Source organism: Leptonychotes weddellii, unplaced genomic scaffold, assembly GCF_054177405.1.
Source record: "Leptonychotes weddellii isolate Sample4059 unplaced genomic scaffold, ASM5417740v2 HiC_scaffold_8744, whole genome shotgun sequence".
In the NCBI taxonomy this organism is placed as follows: domain Eukaryota; kingdom Metazoa; phylum Chordata; class Mammalia; order Carnivora; family Phocidae; genus Leptonychotes; species Leptonychotes weddellii.
In genome coordinates, this window is record NW_028058603.1 from 1 (window position 1) to 8,535 (window position 8,535).

General features: G+C 38.1%; 1 pseudogene; it reads right to left on the bottom strand.

Annotated features, from left to right (window-relative positions):
- Positions 1-6: 6 nt before the first annotated feature.
- LOC102726089 (olfactory receptor 56A3-like) lies at positions 7-746 on the bottom strand (annotated as a pseudogene).
- Positions 747-8,535: the final 7,789 nt, after the last annotated feature.

The following is an 8,535-nucleotide window of genomic DNA, read 5'->3' on the forward strand; positions in this document are numbered from 1 at the left end:
GGGAGCCACATGTGCTCAGGGCCTTGGCCACAGCACCGTCTGCCTTGAGCCTCAGCACAGCTCGAAGGATGAGGCTGTAGGAGAGGAAGATGAGGATGAGATCAGATCCTAGCAGTGTCCAGCCTACAGCAAACTGGTAGAGGCGATTGATGGTGACATCATCACAGGAGAGCCTGGAGACAGACATATTGGCACAGATACAGTTCTCAATATTTCCCCCACAATAATTGAGTCGGGATGATAGAATGGGGATAGGCACTGTTAAAATACCATTTCTGGCCAAAATAAAAACAATTTATAGCAGCCTTGGCTATAAATTGGTCAGTGATGATGGATGGGTACCTCAGTGGGTGGCAGATGGCTACATAGCGGTCATAGGCCATGACCATGAATGCGCAGGACTCCATAGAAAGGAAGCAATTCATGATGTACATCTGGAGAAAGCAGGCATAGAAGCTGATGGACTTGAGGTCAAACCAAAAGATGGCTAGGACCTTGAGAATGACGGTGAGGCAAACAACAATGTCCAGCAGAGAGAGGAGGCTGAGCAGGTAGTACATGGGCTCATGCAGAGAGGTCTCCATTCGGATGGTGATCAGGAGAATACTATTGGCTCCCATGGCCAGGAGGAAGAGGATGCTGAGGGGCAGGGTCAACCAGAACTTCCAGCTGGAGGACCTGACAAAACAATTCAGGAGGAAGTCTGAAACCTCAATGGAGATGGTGCCATTTTGGTGTGCTGTCATATTTAATCATATATCTACAGCTTTCTTTTCATGATCTGTAAAATTAGGAAAAAAGTTAGCTAGTGACTGAAGACACATGAATTTAGAACAATTTGCTTCATCTATGTGAAATTTGCGAATCCTAAAATGTCTTCCAGAGCATGTGAATTCACCTGTCTATCCTTTGTGCTCTGATACTGACACATTCCTATCACTTTAAGGAGTATAGAGGACTTAGGAAATATGGTTTATTTATACATGTTTGATTCATTCAAGGTTTATTTTTAATAGAATTGTTATGTTTTTGCAGAATATAAAGAGAAGGGAAAAATTGCTTAAGAACTCCTTTGTGACAGGTGAGTCTCTAAATTTGTACTTATAAATTTCTTCCTTTTTGTTTTGTCTTTTTTTTTTTTAAATGACCACATAGACCACCATGTGATCATTTAACTATAACAATATGTTCAGATAAGTACTGGAACCTGGCACAAATAGAGACTCGAATACATGTCCTTAGTTCTCCTGCCACCCCCATTCTGAGTTTTCAAATGGAATTTGGCTTAATTACATTTAAAAAAAAATGATACCCTGAAAGTAAAGTTATTTAATTTTCATTTTGCCTGAAAAGTTTTTAATTCAATAGGTATGGATTCTGGCAAATAATTGCTCCCTCCCTTATACATCTTCATATTTGTAGTATTCTTAGCTTCTGGTAGAAACAATATTAAAAGGAGCATAAGCAATTTCCCATAGGTATGTGAAAGCAATACCTGTCATTGAAGAAGATGAAGTTGATTGTTCTGATTGTAATAGTGTAAGGGTGATGAAGACTACCTTTGAAGTTTTTATCCTCTTTCTATTTTTCTTTACATCTTCAACTAATGATCGAGCTTCTATCTAGTAGTTCTGTGTTTTGCCTTGGTGGAGTCACCCACAGTGCATTGGAGATACTGGAATTGCAGGATAAAAACCCATAGAAAAATAACATCCAGTCTTGAGTTGTTGACCAAAGGACCTTCTAATGTCTTGGGCACTATATTCATTGAACTCTGCCTATCTGTCATTTTTTTCTCATTAGATACATTCACTTTTAAGTTTGAAGCATAAAGTAATACTTCTTGCTCAGCCCAGACCTTGCTACAATGACCCACAACATGTACAACCTCAGGCTGCCAAATTGAAATACTCCCCTAAACACCACTTTCATCATTTAGGTTTTGTAATTTGATCTTTGCTCATTGCATCTTTTGATCCTACTCTCTGCAAAATTTTGACATTTAGCCCTTACAAGTCAGATCCCAAACCTTACCATTTCCAAGAAGCTTTTCTACTTCAGGAGTGTCAGAGTAATCTTAGAAAGAATTAGGGAGTCATTGAATGGAAGGAGGGAAAATCTTGAAATGAGCTTTGGAGGGTACAGCCACATGGAAGAAATGGTAACTCAGACATGAGTGTTTATGGAGAAGCCAGAGGAAGAAGTAGGTTTTCTTTGTCTCCTGAAGAACTTTGGGATAATTATTTCTAGCACCAGGATAAAATTTCTGAGTACAACTTACGTTGATTATTTTATCTGTTCTTTCCACTCACTGACTCTTCCTTTCTCCTCTTTCCTCTGGAATGTTCCTACATGTTCTTCAATCTGCAATTCATCCAATAAGCATCGAACTACCTATTCAACCCAAGAAGTAAAGCATCTGAGACTGTGTATGTCCTTATTCCCTCCGTTTCAATCTTGGATTGCAATCAGAGCTAGGCAATGGCATCACTAGGGCTGAGGACCTAGAGCTAATGACTACTGGTTCCAGGTAGGGACAGGTTGAAGAAGCCCATGAAGCTGAAAGGCAATGACAAAAGCAGTGACCCTGCAAGACAAGCTTTTTCCCAGGCTGCAGGACAGGCCCCCAGCATAGCTCTATGGAAGCTGTGTTTGAACTGGAGGGTTTGTTAAGGACCATCTAACTCTATAAACACACACAGATTTGTAAGAAATCTCTCCCAAGTATTGTATCAGACATCATTGATCTGAACCAACCAGGGACAAATACCTCTATGATCCTATGATCTGTGCATTATTTTCTGGTTTTGGTGGAAGTAGCTTTTAAAAATTCTTTAGACTGAGCTGAAATCTGAGGAACTACTTTCTGACTCTCACTGTCCTCAATTTCTGAAGTTATAGATTATTTTAATTTCTACACCATGATTCAAGCATTTGTGGACAGATTCTTTGCCCTAAATCTCCTAAATTTTCATTTTCATAGATGAAAACCCTGTATTTTCTAGTTGGAGGTCCAGATGGTATACTTCTCCAACCCCTCTGCCCATTAATCTCCTATGGAAAATTCCTGCTTCTCTGCATTTCTGGCACCACCCAGTGAAAGATCCTAAAAGGCAAAAGGATGGCAAAAGGGAAGGTCTCAGAGCACAAGTTCTCACATGTGCCTCCTGACCTGAGACAGGATACAGTCTCTACTACCCCATTATGAGACTAATTCATCAGTACTGACTCAGGAATGGAAAGGAGCACAGATCTGACTGAGGAAAAAGGTCCGCCTCCCCCTGCCTCCCATGTTCTGGCTAATATTGGTATAACTGCATCTCAGGCACCCTCTAACCAGACTCATCTACAGAGGATGTGGAGCATGGGATTCACTGATATTGGAGTTCTGGTTAGTTCCTGAAGTATCTGGGGGTAGTTATAACTCCAGAGCCTCAGGGACTTTGTCCTCTGGGAACTCTCCATCCCTAATTCTTTGGGCCCAAAAGGTCCTTCTGGAAAAGAAGGCAAGCAGGTGTGAGAAGAAAATGATCTTCTTTCTCTCTAAAAGCAAGGAGCACTGAGATCATGACCTGAGCTGAAATCAAGAGTCAGACATATAACTGACTGAGCTACCCAGGCACCCTGATCTGATGTTATTCTTTGTTTTCACTCTACACTAAATCTTAAACATCTTTCCATGTTGCTCTGTGAAAGTCCACTTCATTCTTTTTGACTGTTGTTCAATTCCCATTATGTACAATTCCCTCTTTATATAGGTAGGCAACACTCAAGTGACCTGTAATTAATTGTTATTAAAATAATGTTGCTGTCAATATTCTTGTATGCTTCTCTTTATAGACCTATAATAGGTATATATGGAGGATTTTTTTTTCAGCTATAACATAAAAATATTTATTTTTCACTAGGGATTATAAAATTTCTCTCCAAAATATTTAAAAATCTCACTGGAAATTCCTAAATTTTATTTATTTTTCACATTCCTTTGCACCATTTGATGCTATGTTTTTTTTTTTTTTTTTTTAAACCTGGATTTCTCCTGATAAGTGAGCATTGTTCATATACTGACTGGCCATTTGTGGTTTTCATGTGGTGAATTATGTGTTGACATCCTTTACCTGTTTTTTCTATTAATTTTTGTTTTTCTTGCGTATTTGCAAAATCTCCATGAATATTTTATTTTATTATTTTATTTTTTTTCTTATTAATGTTTTGGTTTAAGTAGTCTTTCAGCTAATGTATTTTCAAAATCATGACCCAAAGATCAAGAGTCCTATGCTCTATGGACTGAGCCAGCCAGGTGCCCATCTATGCATATTTTAAATATTAGAGCCCCATTGTTGGCTAGATATTGCTAGTGTCTCCTCTAGTCTGTTATATAACTCTCAAATTTAGTGTCTGCTGTCCATAATTCAATGGACATCTTTCAATTTGATCAAGTCAAACTCTATTTTTCTTTCTCTTTTTTTCCCCAAAATTTTATTTAAATTCAATTTAGTTAACATACAGTGTATTATTAGTTTGGGGGATAGAAGTTAGTGATTCATCAGTCACATATAACATCTAGGGCTCATTACATCAAGTGCCCTCCTTAATACCCATCACCCAATTACCCCATCCCCCTACCAACCTCCACTCCAGCAATCCCGTTTGTTTCCTATAGTTAAGAGTCTCTTATGGTTTGCTTCCCTCTCTGTTTTTATCTTATTTTTCCTTCCCTTCTGTTATGTTCATCTGTTTTGTTTCTTAAATTCCACATATGCGTGAAATCATATGGAGTAATCAGAAGCCACTACCAAAAAAAAAAAAAAAAAAAACCAAACCCAGCCAAAATGAAACCCAAGAATAAGATTTATAAAGTACAAAAATAAAAACAAACAAAACCCACAACCCCCCCCCAAAAAACCCACAAAAATGGGGGGGTGAAGGGAAGGTGGCTATAATCTCTCTATGTGGATGAGGAGGAGTGTTTCAGCTCTTCCTGGGTGTATTTTGTTCTCTTTGTTAGCGAACACTACTTCTCAGAGATACAGGGAAATTAAAACTGGTGTATATATTAAGGTAGTATTGAGTAGGGAAAAAAGGACTACAGTGAAGCTTATATCTATCTATATATATATATAAAGAAAAAAGAAGTATATGTGTGAAAAAGTTCAAGTTAAAAAGTTACCATGGAATATGTTGTATTAAGCATCTGGTTGAAATGATAAGTAGGTAAATTTCTCCAAAGAAGATATACAAATGGCTAACAGACACATGAAAAAATGTTCATCATCATTAGCCATCAGGGAAATACAAATCAAAACCACATTGAGATACCACCTCACACCAGTTAGAATGGCAAAAATTGACAAGGCAAGAAACAACAAATACTGGAGAGGTTGTGGGGAAAGGGGAACCCTCTTACACTGTTGGTGGGAATGCAAGTTGGTACAGCCACTTTGGAAAACAGTGTGGAGTTTCCTCAAAAATTAAAAAATAGAGCTACCCTATGACTGAGCAATTGCACTACTGGGTATTTACCCCCAAAATACAGATGTAGTGAAAAGAAGGGCCATATGCACCCCAATGTTCATAGCAGCAATGTCCACAATAGCCAAACTGTGGAAAGAGCTGAGATACCCTTCAACAGACAAATGGATAAAGAAAATGTGGTCCATATATACAATGGAGTATTACTTAGCCATCAGAAATGATGAATACCCAACTTTTGCATCAACATGAATTGGACTGGAGGAGATTATGCTAAGTGAAATAAATCAAGCAGAGGAAGTCAGTTATCATATGGTTCACTTATTTGTGGAACATAAGGAATGGCATAGAGGACATTAGGAGAAGGAAGGGAAAAATGAAGAGGGGGAATCAGAGGGGGAGATGAACCATGAGAGATTATGGACTCCAGGAAACAAACTGAGGGTTTCAGAGGGGAGGGGAGGCATGGGTTGGCCTGGTGATGGTTATTAAGGAGGGCACATATTGCATGGTGCACTGGGTGTTATATGCAAACAATGATCATGGAACACTACATCAAAAACTAATGAGGTACTGTATGGTGACTAACATAACAAGATAAAATAAAATATGTAATTAGCTAATTTTAAAAAAACAAGGAAAAATAATGTTAAATCTGATCTCCATAATCCCTAATACATTTCTTTTTTTAAAAAAGAAAGAAAAAGAAATCATATGGTATTTTTCTTTCTCTGACTTATTTTGCTTAGCATAATACCCTCTAGTTCTATCCACATCATTGCAAATGGCAAGATTTCATTCTTTTTGATGGCCGAGTAATATTCCATTTTATTCTGAGTAATATTCCATTCCATATATATAAATATACCACACTTCTTTATCCATTCATCTGTTGATGGACATCTGGGCTCTTTCCATATTTTGGCTATGGTGGACATTGCTGCTATAAACATTGAGGTGCATGTGCCCCTTCCAATCACTATGTTTGTATCCTTTGAATAAATACCTAATAGTACAATTGCTGGGTTGTAGGGTAGCTCTATTTTTAACTTTTTGAGGAACCTCCATACTGTCTTCCAGAGTGGCTGCACCAGTTTGCATTCCCACCAACAGTGTAAGAGGGTTCCCCTTTCTCCACATCCTTGCCAACATTTGTCATTTCCTGACTTGTTAGTTTTAGCCATTCTGACTGGTGTGAGGTGGTATCTCATTGTGGTTTTGATTTGGATTTCCCTGATGCCAAGTGATTTAAGCATTTTTTCATGTGTCTGTTGGCCATTTGGATGTCTTCTTTGGAGAAATGTCTGTTCATGTCTCCTGCCCATTTCTTGACTGGATTATTTTTTGGGTGTTGAGTTTGATAAGTTCTTTATAGATTTTGGATACTAGCTCTTTATCTGATATGTCATTTGTGATGACAAATTGACATTTGGAATAGGAGAAAACTCTCCTATTCCATAGGTTGCCTTTTAGTTTTGTTGAGTGTTTCCTTTGTTGTGCAAAAGCTTTTTATCCTAATGAAGTCCCAAAGGTTCATTTTTGCTTTTGTTCCCCTTGTCTTTGGAGACTTGTCCTGCAAGAAGTTACTGTGGCCAAGGTCAGAGAGGTTGCTGCCTGTGTTCTCTAGGATTTTGATGGATTCCTGTCTCATATTTAGGTCTTTCAACAATTTTGAGTTATTTTTTTTGTTTATGATTTAAGAAAGTGGTCCAGTTTCATTCTTCTACATGTGGCTGTCCAATTTTCCCAACACCATTTATTGAAGAGACTGTCTTTTTTTCCATTGGATATTCTTTCCTGCTTGCAAAGATTAGTTGACCATAGAGTTGAGGGTGCATTTCTGGGTTCTCTCTTCTGTTCCTTTGGTCTCTGTGTCTGTTTTTGTGCCAGTACCATACTGTCTTGATGATTATAGCTTGGTAAAACAGCATGAAGCCCAAAATTGTGATGCCTCCAGCTGTGGTTTTCTTTTTCAACATCCCTTTGGCTCTTTAGAGTCTTTTCTGGTGTGATACAAATTTTAGGATTGTTTTAGCTCTGTGAAAAATGCTGATATTTTGATAGGGATTGTATTAAATGTGAGGTTGCTTTGGGTAGCATAGACATTTTAACAATATTTGTTCTTCCAATCCATGAGCATGGGATGTTTTTCCATTTCTTTGTGTCTTTCTCAATTTCTTTCATAAGTGTTCTGTAGTTTCTAGAGTATAGATCCTTTACCTGTTTGGTTAGGTTTATTCCTAGGTATCTTATGGTTTTTGGAGTAATGGTAAATGGAATTGATTCCTTAATATCTCTTTCTGCTGCTTCTTTGTTATTGCATAGAAATGCAACTGACTTCTGTGCATTGATTTTATATCCTGCAACTGTGCTGAAATCCTGTATCATAGGTTCTAGCAATTTTTTGGTGGAGTCTTTTGGATTTTCTACATAGAGTATCATGTTGTTTGTGAAGACTGAAAGTTTGACTTCTTCTTTACAGATTTGGATGCCTTTTATTTCTTTTTGTTTTCTGATTGCTGAGGATAGGACTTCTAGTACTATGGTGAACAACAGTGGTGAGAGTGGACATCCCTAGCCTGTTCCTGACCAGTTTTTGCCCACTGAGGATGATATTTGCTGTGGGTCTTTCTCTATCCCTACCTGGTGGAGAGTTTTTATCAAGAATGGTTGCTGTATTTTGTCAAATGCTTTTTCTGCATCTATTGAGAGGATCATATGGTTCTTGGTTGTTTTTGTTTGTTTGTTTGTTTTTATCAATGTGGTATATCACATTGATTGATTTGCGGATTTTGAAAAACCCCTGCAGGAATATGTTCCACTTGGTCATGGTGAGTAATCCTTTTTTTTTTATGTTATGTTAATCACCATACATTACATCATTAGTTTTTGATGTAGTATTCCATGATTCATTGTTTGCATATAACACCCAGTGCTCCATGCAGAACGTGCCCTCGTTAATACCCATCACCAGGCTAACCTATCCTCCCACCCCCCTCCCCTGTAGAACCCTCAGTTTGTTTTTCAGAGTCCATAGTCTCTCATGGTTCGTCTCCCCCTCCG